The sequence below is a fragment of the Hordeum vulgare genome, chromosome 7H (genome assembly GCF_904849725.1).
Source record: "Hordeum vulgare subsp. vulgare chromosome 7H, MorexV3_pseudomolecules_assembly, whole genome shotgun sequence".
Lineage (NCBI taxonomy): Eukaryota > Viridiplantae > Streptophyta > Magnoliopsida > Poales > Poaceae > Hordeum > Hordeum vulgare.
Genome location: NC_058524.1, coordinates 30,873,742 through 30,897,432, shown reverse-complemented (window position 1 = coordinate 30,897,432; position 23,691 = coordinate 30,873,742). Strand labels below are relative to the sequence as shown.

General features: G+C 43.1%; 1 pseudogene across 1 annotated transcript; it reads right to left on the bottom strand.

The window, feature by feature from the left end:
- Positions 1-6,946: 6,946 nt before the first annotated feature.
- On the bottom strand, positions 6,947-9,052 carry LOC123409926 (annotated as a pseudogene). The gene is made up of 4 exons (XR_006612935.1): positions 8,782-9,052; positions 8,449-8,708; positions 7,523-7,850; positions 6,947-7,425 (listed from the first exon to the last, which is right to left on the bottom strand). The product of XR_006612935.1 is annotated as a protein SRG1-like (transcript).
- Positions 9,053-23,691: the final 14,639 nt, after the last annotated feature.

The following is a 23,691-nucleotide window of genomic DNA, read 5'->3' as shown; positions in this document are numbered from 1 at the left end:
TAATACCCTTAAGATCATCAAGAGTATATCCAATAGCAGCACGGTGCTTCCTTAGAGTTTTTAGTAACTTCTTTTCTTCATGCTCTGAGAGGCTAGCACTAATAATAACATGATATATCTCCTTTTCATCGAGATAGGCATACTTAAGAGTATCAGGCAACAGTTTAAGCTCGAACACATGATCACCCTTTAGTGGGGGTGGATCCCCAAGCACTTCAACAAGCAGATTATTTTTGAGATTAGGATATTGTTCTAAAACAATTTTATCTATCTCATCTCTTTCATCCATATGCATATAATTTTCATGCTCAAGCAGATATTGCTCTAAAGGATCCGTAGGAGGCATGGAAATAGAGGCAAGAGCAATGATTTCATCCCTACCAGACGACTCTTTTTTATGGGATTGTCTTCCAAACTTGGAGAAGTTAAATTCATGAGACACACCCTCAAAACTAAAAGTGACAGTCTGCTTAATGCAATCAACATGAGCATTGACAGTGTTGATAAAGGGTCTACCAAATATAATGGGACAAAAGCTATCTTGTGCAGTAGCAAGGACGAGGAAATTAGTAGGATACTTCGTCTTACCACACATGACTTCTACGTCTCTCACAATTCCCAGAGGGTAGATAGTGTCTCTATTAGCTAGCGTAATAGTGACATCAATGGGTTCTAACTCAGCAGGCGCAATCTCATCTTTGATTTCATCATATAGGGACCGGGGTATTGCACTAACACTAGCATCCATATCACATAAACCATGATAACAGTGATCTCCTATCTTGACAGAAACAATGGGCAAGCCAACTACAGGTACGTATTTGTCTTTCACGTGAGGTTTCGCAATTCTAGCGGAGTCCTCACAAAATTTGATAAAATGCCCGTCTATGTCTTCAGCTAAGAGATCTTTGATAATAGCAACACTAGGTTCAACTCTAATTTCCTCAGGGGGTGCAAGTGGTCTAATGTAAGCCCTACGTATAACAGCTGGAGCTTTAGAATAATCCTTTTTCCTAGCAGGGTATGGTGGTTTCTCAGCGTAGGCACAAGGAACAATAGGATCACTAAAAGCAATGACTTTCTCTTCAACTAGATAGGATTTAACTATGTTGAATTCTACAGGAGGATGATACTTAAACCACTTCTCTTTGGGAAGATCAACATGAGCAGCAAAAGATTCACATAGAGAAGCTACTATCTCAGAGTCAAGTCCATACTTAGTGCTAAAATCTCTAGAAGTGTTTGTCTCAACAAAAGATTTAACACAATCAAACTGGAAATTCATACCTGACTCCTTACCTTCTTCAAGCTCCCAATCTTCAGAGTTAAGTTTGATTCTTTCCAATAAATTCCACTTGTGGTCAATATCCTTGTTCATAAAAGAACCGGTACAAAAAGTGTCAATCATGGTACGATCTTCATGAGAAAGCCGAGCATAAAGGTTTTGAGTGATAATTTCTCTCGAGAGCTCATGATTGGGGCATGAATATAGCATTGATTTAAGCCTCCCCCAAGTTTGAGCTATGCTTTCCCTGTCACGAGGCCAAAAGTTATGAATATAATTCCGATCACGATGTACTAAATGCATAGGATAAAACTTTTGATGAAATTCCAATTTCAACTGATTGTAGTCCCATGATCCAGTATCATCACATAGCCTATACCATGTCAACGCCTTATCCTTAAAATATAAAGGAAAGACTTTCTTCTTTACCTCATCCTCGGGCAAACATGCAAGCTTAAATAAACCACAAACTTCATCTACATAGATTAGATGCAAGTCTAGATGTGATGATCCATCTCCTGTAAAAGGATTAGCCATCAGTTTCTCAAGCATACCCAAAGGAATTTCATAAAAGATATTTTCAGTAGGTACCTCAGGTTGAGGAGCAACTCCTCGTGCTTCCGTTGGTGGTGAAGATACCCCAAACAAATTCCTCAAAGGAACAGTTTCCATAGTGACAAGTGACAATAAATTTCAGCACAGTATATAAATGTTTCCTTACCAAATTCCACTTACCAAAGGCGCTTACCTCCCCGGCAACGGCGCCAGAAAAGAGTCTTGATGACCCACAAGTATAGGGGATCAATCATAGTCCTTTCGATAAGTAAGAGTGTCGAACCCAACGAGGAGCGAAAGGCTGTGATAAACGGTTTTCAGCAAGGTAATATTTGCAAGAACTGAAAGTAGCGGTAACAAGTGATGGTGTAGTGAGGTGAAACGTAGCAAGTGAAAAGTAACAAGTAACAAGTAGTATCAACGGTGCAGCAAAGTGGCCCAATCCCTTTTGTAGCAAGGGACAAGCCTGAACAAAGTCTTATAGGAGGAAAAACGCTCCGAGGACACACGGGAATTTCTGTCATGCTAGTTTCATCATGTTCATGTGATTCGCGTTCGTTACTTTGATAGTTTGATATGTGGGTGGACCGGCGCTTGGGTACTGCCCTTACTTGGACAAGCATCCCACTTATGATTAACCCCTCTCGCAAGCATCCACAACTACGAAGAAGAATTAAGACAACGTCTAACCATAGCATTAAACTAGTGGATCCAAATCAGCCCCTTATGAAGCAACGCATAGGCTGGGGTTTAAGCTTCTGTCACTCTAGCAACCCATCATCTACTTACTACTCCCCAATGCCTTCCTCTACGCCCAAATATGGTGAAGTGTTGTGTAGTGGACGTTCACATAACACCACTAGAAGAAAAGACAACATACAACATATCAAAATACCGAACGAATATCAAATTCACATGACTATTATCAGCATGACTTATCCCATGTCCTCGGGAACAAAAGTAACTACTCACAAAGCATAATCATAATCATGATCAGAGGTGTAATGAATAGCATCAAGGATCTGAACATAAACTCTTCCACCAAGTAATCCAACTAGCATCAACTACAAAGAGTAATCAACACTACTAGCAACCTTACAAGTACCAATCGGAGTCGCGAGACGGAGATTGGTTACAAGAGATGAACTAGGGTTTGGAGAGGAGATGGTGCTGATGAAGATGTTGATGGAGATGACTCCCCTCCGACGAGAGGAGTGTTGGTGATGACGATGGCGACGATTCCCCCTCCGGGAGAGAAGTTTCCCCGACAGGATCGTCCTGCCGGAGCTCTAGATTGGTTCTGCTCAAGTTCCGCCTCATGGCGGCGGAGAATCCACGAAAAAGCTCCACTCTGATTTTTTCTCGGACGAAACCCTTCATATAGCAAAAGAGGGGGGCCAGTGGGCCACCAGGGTGCCCACAAGCCCCGTAGCCTCCGCCAGGGGGTAGGTGGCAGCTACCAGGCTTGTGGGCTCCTGGTAGCTCCCCTCTAGCACTTCTTTCGCCCAGTATTTTTTATATATTCCCAAAAAATTCCACGTTGATTTTCAGGGCATTTGGAGTTGCATAGAATAGATGACTCAGACTTGCTCCTTTTCCAGTCCAGAATTCCAGCTGCCGGTATTCTCCCTCTTCAAATAAACCTTGCAAAAATAAGAGAGAAAAGGCATAAGTATGGTACCACAAGGTAATATAACAGTCCATAAAGCGATAAATATCAACATGAAAGCATGATGCAAAATGGACGTATCATAGTCCAATTAAATTTTTTAAGTAAATAAACAACCTTATACTTTAGACAATGTTCTATCAGTAACAAACAACCTAAGTAAATAACAACCTAATAGTCTAGAGAATGCAAAAAAAATCACCTCCGGTGAAGGAGGGGCCGTGGTGGAGGGGGTAGCCTGCGGTGGGGGTCGAGGCATGCGGTGGATACCCGTGGTGGCGGTCGGCAACGGAGGTAGTTGCGTAGAAAGGAGCACGATGCATGGATGCCGGTGGTGGAGGGACATAGCACAGTGGAGGCTGGTGGGGGATCCGGCACCGACACAGGAGTGAGAGAGGGTGTGGAAAGTGAGAGAGTTGGGGAAAAACTTGTTTTTAAGAGCAAGTACAATAGTATAGCCAGCTGCTGGCTATAAGCCATTGCCATGTCATCTATAGCTCATCTTATAGCCAACATGTACAATAGTTCATTGCAAAAATGTATTACTTATTTATTATATGGTCCACATTTCATAATCACAAAATGCCTAGGAGCACGTGCTAGAGCTGGCTCTTAGCTAAGAGTCCGCTTACCTTCTCTCTCCCCTTCTCTTTCCTCTAACTAAATAAAAATATATTAGTTTATTCCTTATAACCAGCTGACTCAGCTCTATTGTACTTGCTCTAAATACCCCGTGGAAGCTTAGCGTCCATCTGTGCCGCACTCGGAAAAATTGTTGAACATCTGAGATCTAGGTCAAAGCCTTTTCTGAGAGCACCTCTCAGTAAAGATGTTTTTACCGAGATCCCACCAGTAAAGCTTTGGGAAACTCTTTATTTTAAAATATGCTTCAAAATAATACATACTATATGCTTCAGTTTTTACAATCACATATTGATATTGGATGACTCACTTCTGGCACACACACACATTAAACGACTCGATCAGGTCTGCCATCGTACATCCCCCCCTCCCCGAAGTGGTGGGGCATGCCCCTCCATTAGCTGCGCAAGCCATATGCATGTACCAAAGAACTTAAATAGGATTTTTCAAAGTGCTCTTGGACATCATTTCATGTGTCCGCCGTGTACATGTGCAATTTCCCATGCTGAAATCCTAAAAATGCAATAAATGCCTCAAATATTGCAGGCAGGGCCGAAAAATGTGGGGGACTGGTACGCGTCATGCGATGGTCTTCTTTGAGAGCAAGAAGTTTTGAGACAAACAAAACAATATGACCAGACACATTCCCTCTTGATAGTTAGAAACTACGTCGGAAATGGTGCGTTTACAAGCGGCCTCTGGTCAGGCTTCTGCGAAACACGCTCAAACTTATATCACACTCTACAGGGGCCATGTGATGACACCGTGTCAGGTCCCAAGGATTTCTGACATGTACGATTATCCGTGGATTTAAACGGTTCGATAGGGTATTGCCATCGAGGTACGTTCGGTAAAGATGACTCACTTCCAACGCTAAAACCCTTAGAAAAAAATGTCTCAAATATTGCAGACAGACCTAAAAAATATGGGGAACTGACATGTGTCATGCGATGGCCTCCTTTGAGAACAAAAAAAGTTTTGAGGCCAATAAAGCAACATGACCCATACTTTCTTCTTAAACCGGACACGAGTGGATGAGTTAGCAATGGAAGCGGTGGTGTGACAACAAGAATACAGCCTGGGGAGGAGCAGGGCCGGGCCGACGAAATTCGAGGCCCGGTGCGAAACTGTAAAATGGGCCCTACCTCACTAAAAAAGTTATATAAATATAACTACTCCCTCCGTTCCTAAATATAAGTCTTTTAAGAGGTTTCACTAAAAGGACTACATACGGATGTATATAGACATGTTTTAAAGTATAGATTCATTCATTTTGCTCCATATGTAGCCCTCTAGTAAAATCTCTAAAAAGACTTATATTTAGGAACGGAGGGAGTATAATATAATGTAGAGATCATAATATCTTACATAATAATGAAAAATATATACAGAATCATACCTATTCTTGGTTGTAAAGTCTTCACTTAAATAACTTGTCCATATTTCCATACCGAAACTGAATTAATTCCTCAGCTTTTTGTTTCTTCAAACGCTTTTGATAACCAGATTCATGTTTTCTAAGTGAAGACATGACTTGAAATTGAATCTTGCAATGCTCGACACCTAATTGATGAAAATAATAATACTAGCTGCAAACTTGATATAAGAGATCAGAAATAAAACTCACTCAAGGGACAAGAGCTCACGGCAAGCCGGACACTGGTTCTGTTCTTGTTCCTAATTACTGAATCCTGATTGCTGCTCCGGTTTCTAAATGCTAATTACTTGATTCTTGTCGCTTCCTGGTTCTGATGAGAAAAAAAGGAATAAAAAAATTGCTATTTGCATCATTGCATGAACGTGAAGGAGGCTGTAGGCTGGACCTGGACTAATTGCTTATCGCTCACATTGATTAGCTCATGTGAAGATAACCGTCCGGGGCGCTGGACGGCTGGAGGCTGGACTAATTGCCTGATGATCGCTCCGCTCCCGCCGTGCCGTGCTAGAAGCCCTAGCCGCCTGCCTGGAAGAACACACGAACACGAAGGGACAGATCGAGAGACCAATGGGGCATCGATGCGTGGCGTCTGTCATCTAGATCGGTCGCCAGCGCGCCAGAAGGCCCAGCAACGCCGCAACGGGGAGCAGTCCTAGTCAGCGTTGGAGCCTGTAGGCCCATCTAACATCATTAAGCCTAATAGAACTATAAATAAATTTTGAGGCCCCTAAAAACCGGGGGCCCTGTGCGCCCGCACAGGTGGCACATCCCTAGGACCGGGCCTTGGGAGGAGTAACTGGAGAAGCACCTGTTCACACGGGACATGAGGGGTTTATAAAACCACGAGACAGAAGGGAACTCATACGCTTAAATTAATGCCCCTCCCCCCCCCCCCCCCCCCCCCCCCCCCCCCCAAAAAAAAGAAGATATACATTGAAAGAGTCGGTGATAGGTGTGTCCCACGGGTCATGTATTATGTGAAGTTTATTTTTGAAAATATATGCCGAGACCCTTGTTTAAGTGCTCTGCAAAGCTACGACAACGTCACGAGCCGTCAAGCGCAAACGGACATGACACGTGGCAACTTATTGCCATGTGTTCACTGTTTTGCTATCGGCATATATGATCTTCGCTGAGTCTTTTGTATTTGTCGTGTGCTTTTTGGCAGTGTTTAGGCATAGCCATCTTTGTTGCCATGTTCTATGCTTTGTCGATATCAGCACTTAGCGTATCTCTCTCTGCTGTGTGCCCGTGGTTTGGCTCTCGGCTTAAAGCCAAACAGTCGGCATAGAGTGAATTTTCAGTACTGAATAAGATAGATAAATATTCTACTCCTGCAATCACATTACATACGATGTTGCACAACATGGATACATTTTATTATTTAAGGTTTCATAAACCAACCAAGCTACATAACACTTTACATAAAGGACTTCACACACATAAATTGGGGAAAAGGGCAAACACAAACTTCTTATAGGTGACACATATAAATCAGGGAAGAGAGTAAAACATAATCATAAACTCATAGCATAATGGCCTATGCAATAAACTTCACAATTGTGTTTACCAAATATCTTCACTTGAAAATCAAATTCAGATCTTCAAGGTGTCAATGGTTTGTTTGCCTGTTGCAAAAATGTAGGTTTGTTTTGCTATGTAGTCCTTGTTCTTTATCTTGTATCGTGGTGGCCGCTTATCATCCAGCAGGTCCGGCACCGGCTCAATATCCATCTCCATGTCCAATGAATAGAACATCGCCAACGACAATCGCTCTTTCTCCGTATTGGTGACAACCCTGTGCATAAGGCTTTTGAAGAATCCATTGCTCAGAATCTGCAGGCACAGGATGAAATAAAGCTATTTTTACCTCAACTTGACAAGCACAAGATAAGATAAAAATATATTATGCAGCGGCCTACACATATTGTACCTCCATTACATCTCCTATGTTCACAACCAATGCAGTTGGAACGATGGGGACGTTGTACCATGTGCTATTCTTCTCAAACTGGAGCCCACTAACGTCAGCATCGATGAAGTTCACTGTGATCGCCGAACCATCAGTATGGGGCCTCAGGCCGAAGACATGGTCCGGCTTGGGACATGGAGGGTAGTAGTTGAAGCCAACTAGGGTATAAGACGTGTCGGCGAACTTGTTTGTGAAGTATTCCTCATCCAAATTGAGCAGCTTGGCCATGTTTTGTAGTACGATGTTGGCCACCGCTCTGCACTTGACCGTGTACTCAGATAGAATGTCCCTGCATAATTGTGGATGGTAAGACAACTCTAATGCGTTAATTACTCGTCAACTCATGATTTTTTAATCATGTACTCCATCAGTTTGTGAACGGACTAGAGTCTTCAACAACACTATCTATGGCGGCCATTAATTATTGGCTTTTACATGCATATGTTTTGTACAAAACTATTTGAAGAAATAGTGTTCATGACAAGTCTGCTTGATAAGTTATACATGTACTTAAGAGAATTGGAGTTCAAAAGATCTAGCTGCATACTTTTTACAAGGACATTATTTATAAAGGAAACATAGCATCACTTTTTTATCGAAGGGTGTGTCTAGGGCACATCTAGATGTAACATACTCATTGCACATATAAATGACTAAGTTAAGCATAAAAAAAGAAACGAAAACAACAAAAATACCCACACGAATCTCTACGTAAGATCAATGATATATAACTTAGATATTCAATACTTATCTCATATCTAGATGTGTTTTAGCAAAACCGTTTATCGAATCTTGACCACATCAAGGCCGTAGTACAACTCAGAGTTTTAGCTCTATTAAGAGAGATATACTGGTAGTTTTGATTGTGATAAAAATCTAGCAGGTACCTGAAAGAAGGGGGTTGTGTTGGCCACAGTGTATATGTTCTCTTGGACTCGGGTTCCACTATGAGGAAGCACTGATCGTTCTAGTCAAGGAGCTGATTCTCAACGACGACCGACTCGTTGCCGTACCCTTCTATGCTTAGCGTGTCGCCGTAGGCAATTTTTGAGACCTTTTGCTTCTCTTCTAGTGGGAGCTTAAAGAACTCCTTGGACACACTCATCGTCTCCGCAAGGAAACTAGGCTCCATTCCGTGCCCAACCGCCTGGAGAAAGATCGACCAGAGATGAGCACTTCATTACTACACATTATCGAGATAGAAACTCAAAGAAGTTTACCAGGAAAAAGCCCCAGTTCTCCAAAGCGGACTGCAGTTTGGCGAACTCTTCGGCGTTGTTGGCTGACAGCCGGCCAAGATCGATGACGGGGATGGGCTCCGGCATCTCAGAGACAGCCGCGGGACGGTCTTGCTCAGGAACCTTATACTGGACCGGTGGCTCGTGCACGCCGCCGGCCACCAGCTCTTGCACGACCGGAGGGATATCGAGTATCTTGAACTTTTGGGAATACTCCATGGTTACTATGCTTGTTTCCGATGAGCTCTCACTGTATATGAGCAGATCTATATATAGGCATGGATTAGCAAGGAGGTGTTGTTTCTCCATCTCGGGCATCACGTTCCTGATTTTTCTCGTATTATTATTACATAATTTCTCTATTTTTCTTGTATTATAATTACATAATTAATACTACTGGTAGGTGGTTGGTCAACCATTTGGTAGCCCAATCATATACGCTGATTAACTCTAGACTGCCTTCCAATTATTGTTAACCATCTGTATTTGCCTTGCCTAGTGCGCGCAAGCTAATAGCCTTTGAAAAATACAATGATGGAGCTATAGGATTGATTGTATCTGATCATGGTGGAGCCTTACTTAGGGGCCAATCCTTTTGGTATGGTCAGACACCAAAATCGTTCTGAGATAGCACTAATCCTCCAGGAAATAAAGAAGAGTCATTCCAGTTACCTTTTGTTGTCCGTGAGGCTACGAAGGGCACATTTGTGTGCTAAAAAAGCCACGTCAACTAGGAGAAGATGTCTTTGGATAAATCATGTACTCGTACCAAAGTTTTTAGTAGGTTGTCTGTAAAACGCACTAGTGGAAAAAACGGGACTTTGGCCGGGACCCTTTAGTCCCGGCCTGCCTCTGGGCCACGTCGCCCCAAATCGCAATGCCTTCCTCGAGGCTTTAGTCCCGGCCCGCAAGGAGCCTTTAGTCCCGGTTTGTGTCCCAAACCGGGACTAAAGGGCTACGCGGTGTGCAGCCCGCATGTGCGCCATCTTTAGTCCCGGTTTGTGTCTCAAACCGGGACTAATGCGCCACCTTTAGTCCCGGTTTGTGTCTCAAACCGGGACTAAAATCCTCTGCCTATATATAGCACAGCCCCCCTCTCCCCTCTTCCTTGCATTTTTCTTGGATGGAGGATTGTGGGTGTGTGCTAGCTCTCCACTTTTTTTATGCACTAGAGGTGTTTGTTGAAATGTGTGTTAGAGCGATGCCGCTTCAGTTCACCGAACACAACTACGATATGAGATGCCTGAGCCACGCTTAAACCTCTTCTTCTTTATTTCTACTTATTCTAAAAGGTTAGCAACTATATTTCCTCGTTTAGACCGTGCGGTACTAATTTTTAGGATCGTGATTGTATTTGATATACTGTCGTATAACACAGATGAGCCATCCATGGATGTACGATGATCGACGCACAGCCGCTTACAGAGAAGGCGTGCATTCTTTTCGAGATGCAGCCGATGCGAACAAGCATGGTGGTTGCTATATGTTTTGTCCATGTGTTGAATGTCGGAATGAGAAGGATTACACTTCCTCAAGAGTCATTCAGAGCCACCTGCTTCGGTCCGGTTTTATGTCAGGCTATAATGTTTGGACCAAGCACGGAGAAACAGGGGTTATGATGGAAGACGACGATGTAGAAGAAGAGAACGATGATGACAACTACCGATCTATGTTCCCTGAGTATGCTGATACCGCGATGGAAGACAATGAAGAAGAAGATCAGGATGAAGAACGGGAACCAGATGAGCCCGCTGATGATCTTGGCCGGGTCATTTCTGATGCACGGCGAGGTTGCGACACAGAAAAGAAGAGGTTGCAGTTCGAGCAGATGTTACAGGACCACAACAAATTGTTGTACCCAACTTGTGAAGATGGCCAGAAGAAGCTGGCTAGCACACTGGAATTGCTGAAGTGGAAGGCAGAGACCGGTGTGACTGACTCGTCATTCGAAAAGTTGCTGGTACTGTTGAAGAAGATGCTTCCAAGAAAGAACGAATTGCCCGCCAGCACGTACGAAGCAAAGAAGGTTGTCTGCCCTCTAGGATAAGACTTGGAGAAGATACATGCATGCCCTAATGACTGCATCCTCTACCGCGGTGAGAAGTACGAGAATATGGATAAATGCCCGGTATGCACTGCATTGCGGTATAAGATCAGAAAAGATGACCCTGGTGATATTGAGGGCGAGCCACCCAGGAAGAGGGTTCCTGCCAAGGTCATGTGGTATGCTCCTATAATACCACGGTTGAAATGTCTGTTCAAAAATAAAGATCATGCGAAGTTGTTGCGATGGCACATGGAATATCGTATGAAAGACGATAAGTTGAGGCACACCGTTGATGGTCGGCAGTGGAGAAAAATCAAGAGAGAGTTCCCGAGATTTGCAGCTGACGCAAGGAACTTATGGTTAGGTCTGAGTACAGATGGCATGAATCCTTTTGGGGAGCAGAGTTGCAGTCACAGCACCTGGCCCGTTACTCTATGTATCTACAACCTTCCTCCTTGGTTGTGCATGAAGCGGAAGTTCATTATGATGCCAGTGCTTATCCAAGGTCCAAAGCAACCCGACAACGATATTGATGTGTACCTAAGGCCATTAGTTGATGAACTTTTACAGCTGTGGACCGAACCAGGTGTACGTGTGTGGGACGAGCACAAACAAGAGGAATTTGACCTTCGAGCGTTGCTTTTCGTAACCATCAATGATTGGCCTGCTCTTAGTAACATTTCAGGACAGTCAAACAAGGGATACAATGCATGCACGCACTGTTTGGATCAGACAGAAAGTATATATCTGGACAAATGTAGGAAGAATGTGTATCCGTACAATCGTTGTTTTCTTCCGCCCAAGCATCCCTTAAAGAAAAAAGGCAAGCATTTCAATGGCAAGGCAGAACCCCGGGGGAAGCCTGTCATCCGTACTGGTGCTGAAGTATTTTATATGGTCAAAGATTTAAAAGTAATCTTTGGAAAGGGTCCTGGCAGCCAACCTGTTCCTAACGGCCCTGATAAGCGTGTACCCATGTGGAAGAAGAAATCTATATTTTGGGAGCTACCCTACTGGGAAGTCCATGAGGTCCGCTCGGCAATCGACGTGATGCACCTGACGAAGAATCTCTGCGTGAATATTCTAGGCTTCCTGGGCTTGTATGGGAAGTCAAAAGATACACCGGAAGCACGGGAGGACCAGGAACGTCATAAAGGAAGAGATGGCATGCATCCAGGGCAGTTTCAAGGGCGTGCCAGCTACGCTCTTACTAAGGAAGAGAAGGAAATCTTCTTTGAAGTCCTTTTCAGTATCAAGGTCCCGACTGGCTTCTCGTCGAATATAAAGGGAATCGTAAATATGAAAGACAAAAAATTCCAAAACCTAAAGTCTCATGACTGCCACGTGCTTATGACGCAATTGCTTCCGGTTGCATTGAGGGGAATTCTACCGAAAAATGTTCGCCTGGCAATTGTGAAGGTATGTGCATTCCTCAATGCAATTTCTCAGAAGGTAATCGATCGAGAAAGTCTATCAGGGTTACAGATTGATGTGGTCCAATGTCTGGTCAGCTTTAAGTTGTTGTTCCCGCCATCCTTCTTCAATATAATGACACACCTCCTAGTTCACCTAGTCGAAGAGATTAGAATTCTCGGTCCTGTGTTTCTACACAATATGTTCCCCTTCGAGAGGTTCATGGGAGTCTTAAACAAATATGTTCGTAACCGTGCTAGGCCAGAAGGAAGCATCTCCAAGGGCTATGGAACAGAGGAGGTCATTGAGTTTTGTGTGGACTTTCTTCCTGACCTTAAGCCGATTGGTGTTCCTGAATCTCGGTATGAGGGTAGGCTGACAGGAAAAGGCACACTAGGAAGGAAAGCAAAAGCATGTATGGACGGGCATTCTTTCTCTTAAGCACACTACACATTTCTACACAATTCCACCGTGGTGGCTCCGTATATCGTGAGACACAAGAATATTCTACGCTCCGAAAACCCGGGGAAGGCTGACTCTTGGATTAAAGGGGAACACGAGAAGACTTTCGGCAGTTGGTTGCAGACACATCTCATGAATGACGACACCGTTGGAGATGAGCTGTACTGTTTGGCCAGGCCACCATCTTCGACTATATGTACTTTCCAAGGGTATGAGATAAATGGGAATACATTTTACACGGTTGCCCAAGATAAAAAAAGCACCAACCAAAATAGTGGTGTCCGCTTTGATGCAACAGACGAGAATGGGCACTGTTTGGAAACATATTACGGGTACATAGAGGAGATATGGGAACTTGACTATGGACCTACTTTTAAGATCCCTTTGTTTCGGTGCAAATGGGTGAAGCTGACAGGAGGCGGGGTAGTTGTAGACCAATAGTACGGCATGACAACAGTGGATCTCAACAATCTTGCGTACATGGACGAACCATTTGTCCTAGCCAATGATGTCGCTCAGGTTTTCTATGTGAAGGACATGTCTACAAAAACGAGAAAAAGAAATCAGCAAAAGAAGATATCGTCCGATGAGCCAAAACGCCACATAGTTCTTTCAGGGAAAAGAAACATCGTGGGAGTAGATGACAAGACAGACATGTCAGACGATTATAATAAGCTTCATGAAATTCCGCACTTCAAAGTGAAAACTGACCCAAGCATCCTACTGAATGATGAAGATTCTCCATGGCTACGACCCAGAAGAAAACAGAAATAATAGATAGGAATATTGGTGCAATAATGTAATAATGTATTAAACCTTTTATGTAATGCATGTATGGAATGTACTACATTTCAAACACTTTTCATTTTCATAGTATCCATGTAAGAGATGAGTTTTCGTTCGAAACCCTGATACTTCGAGAGAGATTGTCCGTTTTGTACACGAAGTGCATCCAGTTTTTGTCGTAGCCCTCTCAACTTCTTAACACATGCTATGTGGGTGAAATTATGATAGCATGCCAACTTTCAACATTTTCAGAGTTCATTTGTAGTGCTTTTCAATTTCAGGGTCAACTAGCTCAAAAAAAAAAGTAAATGCACGAAATATACCAAATGAAGTCAGAAATTGTTGAAATTTTGTGATGTGGCTTTGAATGGTGCATTTTGAACACACAAAAATTATGGAGTTCAAATAAGTTCAAAAAAATGAAATCCCTTTGTAAGAGATGAGTTCTCGTTCGAAACTCTGATACTTCGAGAGAGATTGTCCGTTTTGTACACGAAGTGCATCCAGTTTTTGTCGTAGCCCTCTCAACTTTTTTAACACATGCTATGTGGGTGAAATGATGATAGCATGCCAACTTTCAACATTTTCAGAGTTCATTTGTAGTGCTTTTCAATTTCAGCGTCAACTAGCTCAAAAAAATAAGTAAATGCACGAAATATACCAAATGAAGTCAAAAATTGTTGAAATTTTGTGATGTGCCTATGAATGGTGCATTTTGAACACACAAAAAGTATGGAGTTCAAATAAGTTCAAAAAAATGAAATCCCTTTGTAAGAGATGAGTTCTCGTTCGAAACCCTGATACTTCGAGAGAGATTGTCCGTTTTGTACACGAAGTGCATCCAGTTTTTGTCGTAGCCCTCCCAACTTTTTAACACATGCTATGTGGATGAAATGATGATAGCATGCCAACTTTCAACATTTTCAGAGTTTATTTGTAGTGCTTTACAATTTCAGGGTCAACTAGCTCAAAAAAAAAAGTAAATGCATGAAATATACCAAATGAAGTCAGAAATTGTTGAAATTTTGTGATGTGCCTTTGAATGGTGCATTTTTAACACACAAAAAGTATGGATTTCAAATAAGTTCAAAAAAATGAAATCCCTTTGTAAGAGATGAGTTCTCGTTCGAAACCCTGATACTTCGAGAGAGATTGTCCGTTTTGTACACGAAGTGTATCCAGTTTTTGTCGTAGCCCTCTCAACTTTTTAACACATACTATGTGGGTGAAATGATGATAGCATGCCAAGTTTCAACATTTTCAGAGTTCATTTGTAGTGCTTTTCAATTTCAGGGTCAACTAGATCAAAAAAAATAAGTAAATGCAAGAAATATACCAAATGAAGTCAGAAATTGTTGAAATTTTGTGATGTGCCTTTGAATGGTGCATTTTGAACACACAAAAAGTATGGAGTTGAAATAAGTTCAAAAAAATGAAATCCCTTTGTAAGAGATGAGTTCTCGTTCGAAACCCTCATACTTCGAGAGAAATTGTCCGTTTTGTACATGAAGTGCATTCAGTTTTTGTCGTAGCTCTCTCAACTTTTTAACACATGCTATGTTGGTGAAATTATGATATCATGCCAACTTTCAACATTTTCAGAGTTTATTTGTAGTGCTTTTCAATTTCAGGGTCAACTAGCTGAAAAAACCATTGCAGAACATATGACCAAGTTAATACAAGTTCATCATCACATTAAAGCCAAAGAACAGTAGTGATCAAATGTTATTATTGCAAAAAATAAATACATAAAGTTCTCTCATAAAACAACATACAACTATGTAAAACATTTAAATGCAACAACAAACGCGATTAAAATCGCAACTAAGGTAACAATTGACCCAACATCATAATGGTACCAAGCCTCTTTATCAATGGCATATTTTCTAATATTCCTAATCTTCAAGCGCATTTCATCCATCTTCAAGCGCATTGCATCCATCTTCAACCGCATCGCATCGATCTTCATCTTGCGATCATCGATGACATCGGCGACATGCAACTCCAGTTCCATATTATTATCCTCAATTATTTTCAATTTTTTCTTCAAGTATTTGTTTTCTTTTTCAACCAAATTTAACTTCTCGACAAGAATTTTTATGTGGGTTGGAATTTCCGGTTCACATACCTCCTAGATTAAAAAAAATTATGTCATGTTGGTCGTCATAATTGTCATAAACACTAAATAAAACAAATAGTTATAAAAGATAATATATGCCACATCCGAATCATAGACAGGACGAGGGCCGATGGAGGCGGGTACCAAAACCATCGCACTATATAATAACAAAAAATAATGAAAGTGAGTAATTTATACAAGTATGTATCTAAATCATACAAGTAAGATTTTTTTTCTTTTAAAAAGAAGATAAGAACAAGAGGCTCACCACGGTGGTGCTCGCGACGAGATCGGCACGGGGCGATCGACAATGGTGAGGACGGGCACGGGACGACACCCTACGCATGCGCAGACTCTAAGAAGTTAATTTGAGCATTTGAAATGAGCTACACTAGCAGTGACAAATGAAAGAATGAAGTAGTTAACCTTTTAAAACACTTGTGCAGTTGATGCACGGCCAAACCTAGACAAATATTAAGGAAAATGGAGCTTGGAGGTCGAGCTTGGAGAGGAGAAAGCCTAAGTAGAGTGGCTCGGGCATTTCATCGAACACGTCATGTGCATGAACTAGAGTGGCAAGAGCATGGCATGGTCACACTTCAACAACCAAAAAACAGGGGATATGGTGGGCAGGGGCGAGGGTTTATATAGGCAACACTTTAGTCCCGGTTCTTTCCACGCCCCGGGACTAAAGGCCCCTGCTTCCCGCCTTCTGGTCTGCCGAAAAAGGGCCTTTAGTCCCAGGTCGTGGCTCCACCCGGGACTAAAGGGGTGTCTTTAGTCCCGGATCGAGCCACGCCCCGGGACTAAAGGCCCCTGCTTCCCGCCTTTTGGTCTGCCGAAAAAGGGCCTTTAGTCCCGGGTCGTGGCTCCACCCGGGACTAAAGGGGTCTTTAGTCCCGGATCGAGCCCCGAACCAGGACTAAAGATCCACATGTATAAGCGGGAGTTAGAAAATTTCAAACCCAAATCGTCCATTTCTCTTCTTCTTCCTCTCGTTCTCCTGCCCGTCGCGGCACAGCTAGCGACGAACTCGACGACGCCGTCAGGCTGCCCGCCGTCCTGCTTGCCGCCGCCTGCCGTCCTCCTCGCCGTCGCCGTCGTCCTGCTCGCCGCCGCCGTCCTCCTCGCCGCGCGCCGCCGTCCTCGCCGCGCGCCGCCTTCCTCCTCGCCGCGCGCCGTCGACACCTCCGGCCGGTAAGCCCCCCACCCCCTCATCCCCATCACTCCGGCCAGCACAAGCAAAGAAGAAAAAGGAGAAGAAAAGAAGAAAAAGGAGAAGAAAGGAAGAAAAAGGGAAGGATAGAAGAAAAGAAGAAAAAGGAGAAGAAAAGAAGAAAAAGGAGAAGAAAGGAAGAAAAAGGAGAAGAAAGGAAGAAAAATGGAAGAAAAGAAGAAAAAGATTTTTTGTCATTTAATTCCTATTGTTATTAGGTTTGTGCTAAATTATTAGGGTTAGTAATATGTAGAATTAGGAAAAAGGAAAATAAGAAGAGGAGGAGAAGAAAAGAAGAAAAAGGAGAATAAGAAGAGGAGGAGAGGAGAAGAAGAGGAAAAATATAAGAAGAGGAGAGGAGAAGTAGTAGAAGAAGAGGAGAAGTAGAAGTAGAAGAAGAGGAGAAATAGAAGAAGAGGAAAAATTAGTGTAGGGTTACAAGAAGAAGAAATATATTTTTTGTCATTTAATTTTGCTATTGTATAGTGTATATGCTTAAGTGTTAATAGTGTTTCTTAGATTATTGCTTAATTTTGCTATTGTATAAGCTTAAGTGTTAATAGTTTAATTTTGGTATTGTATATGCTTAAGTGTTAATTGTTTATTTTTAGCAAGAAAATTAATAGAACTAGTTTAATTTTGCTATTGTATATGCTTAAGTGTCCGGGACTGGATTCCGCCCGGCTGGTATTTTAGAGTTTAGGTTCTAGCCAAGACCCGGGATTAAAGGTCCTCCTATATAAAACGGAACTTCGAAGTTTCCAACCCTCTTATATAGTTTGTTAGTTTATTAGTTAATCAAATGTCCGTTTTTTGCAGAACTATGGATCCACATATCAGGAACCTCGAAGAGGAAGAACTTCTTGAAGATATAATCAAAGACGGCCCCGACGTTGAACCAGCTGAATCTCTGACGTCATATCTAAACGACTCCGGATATGGAATGGAGGTCGAGCGACACGAAGATGAAGCCGATGGGGCAGGAGATAGGTCCAATGACGGAGAAGGTGATAGCTCCACTGATGGAGAAGCCGGTGGAGAAGCCGGTGAAGAAATAATAAAGTCCGGCGAGGTATACATATGAAGTTCGACAATCACTTGTAATATGTGAAAAATATTGGAGATAGCTCTATATTGTATACATATACATTCATTTGACGAATGTTTCTCCCTCTTAGGCCTCCACATCGAGCAAATCTACGAAACGTGGCCCGACTAGAAAGTTGGATGCACGGACGCATTACACCTTTGAGGTGATAATGCCTACGGGCGAACCCAAGCTTCCTAAGAATGCTGCTGACACATTCAAGAAGCAATGCGGAGTTCTCGTTAGGGATCACGTCTCGATCAGCGTTCGGGAGTGGAACAAGCGCAAAGGGGCAGCCGATAGTGACTATGTCGCCGAAAGGTACAAAGATAATCTTTGGAATGATCTCATGTCACATTTCAATCTGCCAGAATGTGAGAATTAAGACGCCGCAGACAAACTGAGGGCCAAAGTCAAGCAGTGGACTCTAAAGAAGATGGCCGAACTGTTCCGTAGCTCGAAGAAGAAGCTATGGAAAAACTATCTGAACACAAAGAAAGTGCCAGTATTCGAGGGGTGTCTAGCCAAGCAGGCGAATCACTGGAAGGCATTTCAAGAGTACAAGGAGTCAGAAGATGTCCAGGCATTATTAGAAAAGAACAAGATAAATGCCGACAAGAAGAAATATCACCACAAGCTGGGGCCAGGGGGCTAAAGGACTGCCATCCCAAAGTGGGAAAAGAAAGAGCAAGATCTGATAGATAAAGGCATCGTACCTGAACCACTCCGTGATGAGTGGGAATTGAGAGCAAGAAATTGGTTCCTTGCGCATGGTGGGTCGTACGACGAAACAACAGGGGACCTCATCTGCAATGACGATCTTAGGATACCCAGGGAGAATTGGAAAAGGATAGTGAAACAAATTAAGGAGGGACAAAGAAAGTTCACTGCAGATAGAGATAAAGATTTGCTCACACTGGTCCTCGGCAATGACGAACATGGAGGACGAACGCGAGGCTTCGGTCCATCTTACCCGTGGTGGCTTGGGTTTGCCAGAGACCAAGACACTTATAGAAGCCGAGAGAGAGCAAAGAAGCGGCAGCAGGATGAGGAGAATGACAAGTTCAACCAGTTGCTTGCCAGGATTAACGAGCAACAGAAGCAGATTAATGAGCTTAGAGGAGTACCGCGCCAGGAAGATCCTGCACTTGATATTACCGGCGCCCCATCTAAGCGGAAAAGCAGCGTGGCTGAATCTGAGGCCCCGGCCGACGATGAACGAAGAATGATAGAGGGCAGTCCTGGCTACCCCGTGGATGGAATCAAGGAGTCAACATCATGTGAACTCCATCACAAATTCAAGAACATATCCATGAAGGTGGCCGTCGGACAAGCTTTACCTTCTGGCCCTGATGCACGCTGGCATGGCCGTGAGATTCCAGCTGGCTTTGCGAAAGTCGGGGTAGATGAAATCATGACGGGGTTTAATGATATGGAGCTCGACATAGCTGGACCCGAAGATGAGAGGACACTCGGAGAAGTACTGGGTGGAGTCATCCTATGGGACAAGAACTACATCAAGCTTCCAGGCTCGGCCCCAAGGACAACACCGCCTCCGAGTCGTCGCAAGTCACCTACACCTCCATTACCTCCAAGCCCTCCACATGACGTCGGCCAGCACAACACGAGTCCATCTCGATCACCGCCGCCGGACTTGGGTCATCCGTCTCCGCCGCCGCCTGCTCCGGATACAAAGCCTCCGCCCGCTCCAGATACAAAGCGGGAGCGTGCCACCAAGAACGCTCCGCCGACGATTCCTAAGCCACAGAGCACCCCAAAGCGCAAACGGTCGCCCCTCCCAAATGTACGTCATGCTAATCTTACTATCAGACCTTATGATCGTACCCCCGAGGAAAACGCCAGGATAGCAAAGGAACATCATGATGCGCAGATGAAAAATAAGGAACCCGAGCCCCGCCCGGAATACACCGAGAAGCAAATAGCATTTGCAAAATACTTCACAACCCTTCCATCACAGTATGACTTACACCATAAGCCTGATGACTATACACGCACATTGCAGAAGGAAGTGAAAAAGAGCAGCACACGTGCAAGCCCTCCACATGACGTCGGCCAGCACAACACGAGTCCATCTCGATCACCGCCGCCGGACTTGGGTCTTCCGTCTCCACGCCGCCCGCTCCGGATACTAAGCGGGAGCGTGCCACCAAGAACGCTCCGCCAACGTTTCCTAAGCCACAGAGCACCCCAAAGCGCAAACGGTCGGCCCTCCCAAAGGTACGTCATGCTAATCTTCCTATCAGACCTTATGACTTACACCATAAGCCTGATGACTATACACACACATTGCAGAAGGAAGTGAAAAAGAGCAGATCACGTGCAAGTGCAAGTGGGAGCAAATCAAGTTCAACTACAAGCAAGAAAAAATCAGACGTTCCTCAGCTTGGACAACAGGCCAAACAGTCGATCCGACCCCTCAAGGTGTTAACCGAGAATGTTCCCCCTCCGGTGCAGGGGCTAGCTTTAGAAAGAGCAAAGGAGTTGGCTGCTGCATGTGGTGTCTCGGTTGAAGAATTGTTGTCTTCCCAAGACGACAAGATACTCAAGGCTGTGGTAGCCCCTAAGCCACAGTTTGTCATGGGTGAGCCTTTGGTCAGCAAAGATGATCTCCCAACAAATATGCGTTACTTGCATCAACGGTACTTAAGTGAATCAAAGAATGGGAGAACGATGATCGTGCTGAGTGTCACACAGGAGTACTACGGCCGCCCCGAACAAATCCATATCGACTTTGATGAACTCTTCCAGATGTACAATGGCGACGCCCTCGACAAATCGCTCATGAGTTGCTATTGTTTGTAAGTTTTCAATTCGTTGTCTACATATAACTTGTTTAGTTATTTCAATTCATTGTCTATATATAACTTGTACTCTATTATGCAGAATGGAGATTCTGGATTGGAAAAGTAAGAGCATCCTAAATATTGGGTTTATTGACCCAGATAAAATACATATAGCGACGCAAACTAATTATCCCAAGGAGACGGAGGAAAACCTTCTAAGGTTTCTAACAGATCAAAATTTCTGTGACCACATACTGTTTCCATACAACTTCAGGTGAGGGTCTTTACTCTGTTGTGTCCATTCACTTATAAGTGTAATTGATAAGTTACTGACACACACACACACACACAAAAAAAAATATATATATATATATATATATACATGTGCAGCTTCCATTGGATTCTGTTGGACATTCAAATTGATAAGGGAAGAGTTGATGCCTTCGACCCATTATCGAGACCCTTGGAACAGTTTCAAAGCCTGCAGGACATGCTCCAAGGGTAATTTCAATCATTCTTGCGCTCTATCGGTCTCTTTCGATGATTTTCTGATATATGAATTAATGAAAAACTTAGCAAATCGTTATCCCTGTCGGGCAGGGTTTGGAAGCGGTTGAAGTGCGTGACTCCCGGTATCGAGCATGAGAAGCTGACCTTTAGAGCGGCTCAGGTAAGTAGTAGTATGATATACTTCTATTTTCAATACATTTATGATGCTAGATTATTATTTTGATTATATATATTCTATTCTCGTAAAGTGCGACCAGCAGCCACGGGGAACGCATCTATGCGGATACTATGTTTGCGAGACCATTCACACGTTTACCTCTGAGCACAAGGATCACATATTCGACGTAAGAAATGAACATTCACACCTCTATTTTTACCCGTCATTCTTTGTTATCATGATTGATATTCATATTCATCTCCTCTTCTTATATAGCACACGTCCATGACGACGAAGGTCCTACCAGAGCAACGCGCGATTGCTATTGCACAGGAGCTTGCGACCTTTCTGAGGACGGAAGCTATAGATGACAAAGGACGATTTAGTGTAGCTAGGGGCTATTACTGATGTTCATCCATGTAATCAAATAGACGGGCTCTAGTCCCGATAATTCAGATCTCCATATAATTGTATATATATGCTCGCTTGTAAGATAAGTTAACCTTATATATATATGCATAATTATTTCTATTTAGACTATATGAAAACTAATTCCCGAACACCAAACGAGGCATCACGTTAATCTCCCGAACACCTAAACCCTAAAACCCTAAAACCCAAAAATAATTTCATTAAAAAAAACCCCGAAAATAAGCAAAATCTGAAACTCTTTAGTCCCGGCCCGTGTAACGAACCAGGACTAAAGTTCCTGCCCGTGGGGCTTTACGAGGCGCCCACGTGGAGCACCTTTAGACCTGGCTTGTAACAGGGCCGGGACTAAAGGTTAGGCCTTTAGTCCCGCCCCTTTAGTCCCGGTTGGTGAACCGGGACTAAAGCCCCTTACGGGCCGGGGCTAAAGGCACCGTCCCCACTAGTGATGATATGCCCACTTAGCTTTTAGGAGGTGCTCATAGGGGTAGGAAGTGCATGTGTGCGTTTATATAGGTGAGCATACGTTCGTATGTATGAACGCTTGCGTCTATATAGTGTTAAAAAATTTACAAATTAATTCTTGCATTCCACAATAAATCTAGATGCTAATAGTAAAATAAAAGTATTTTCAAAACTATAGATATTTTTACATTCTCTAATAGAAAATGCCAGAAATTTGTAGTGCATATTAAGGAAATTTAGTATTTCCCTAGGCTCTCCTTTATATGATCAATCGTGAAAATTAAAATATTTCTTGTCAGGTGATTGGTGTCATAGCCTGGTTATTTATTCTACGAGACATCTCTACAAATAGGAGGAACTTTTTCCCCTCTCCTACAATGGTACTATCTCCCAACCATATTACTTGTCGCTGGTTTAGTACGAAGCTTATACTAGTAACATGGATCGGTGGATGTACCACAGTTCTCATGCATTATACTTCCTCCGTTCCAAAATATTTGTCTTTTAAAGATTTTACTATAGACTACATACAAATGTATATAGACATAATTTAAAGTATAGATTCACTCATTTTGCTTCGTATATAGTTCGTAGTTGAATCTTTAAAAAGACAAATATTTAAGAACGAAGGGAGTAGTTGGTACATCATTTTCTTGCATGGTGCTATCACTAGTGGGGACGGGGCCTTTAGCCCCGGCCTGTAAGGGGCTTTAGTCCTGGTTCACCAACCGGGACTAAAGGGGCGGGACTAAAGGCCTAACCTTTAGTCCCGGCCCTGTTACAAGCCGGGTCTAAAGGTGCTCCACGTGGGCGCCTCGTAGCGCCCCACGGGCAGGACCTTTAGTCTCGGTTCGTTACACGGGCCGGAACTAAAAAGTTTCAGATTTTGCTTATTTTCGGGGTTTTTTTTAATGAAATTATTTTTGGGTTTTAGGGTTTTAGGGTTTAGGTGTTCGGGAGATTAACGTGATGCCTCGTTTGGTGTTCGGGAATTAGTTTTCATATAACTTAAATAGAAATAATTATGCATATATATATAAGGTTAACTTATCTTACAAGCGAGCATATATATACAATTATATGGAAATCTGAATTATCGGGACTAGAGCCCGTCTATTTGATTACATGGACGAACATCAGTAATGGCCCCTAGCTACACTAAATCGTCCTTTGTCATCTATAGCTTCCGTCCTCAGAAAGGTCGCAAGCTCCTCTACAACAGCAATCGCGCGTTGCTCTGGTAAGACCTTCGTCGTCATGGCCGTGTGCTATATAAGAAGAGGAGATGAATATGAATATCAATCATGATAACAAAGAATGACGGATAAAAATAGAGGTGTGAATGTTCATTGCTTACGTTGAATCTGTGATCCTTGTGCTCAGAGGTAAACGTGCGA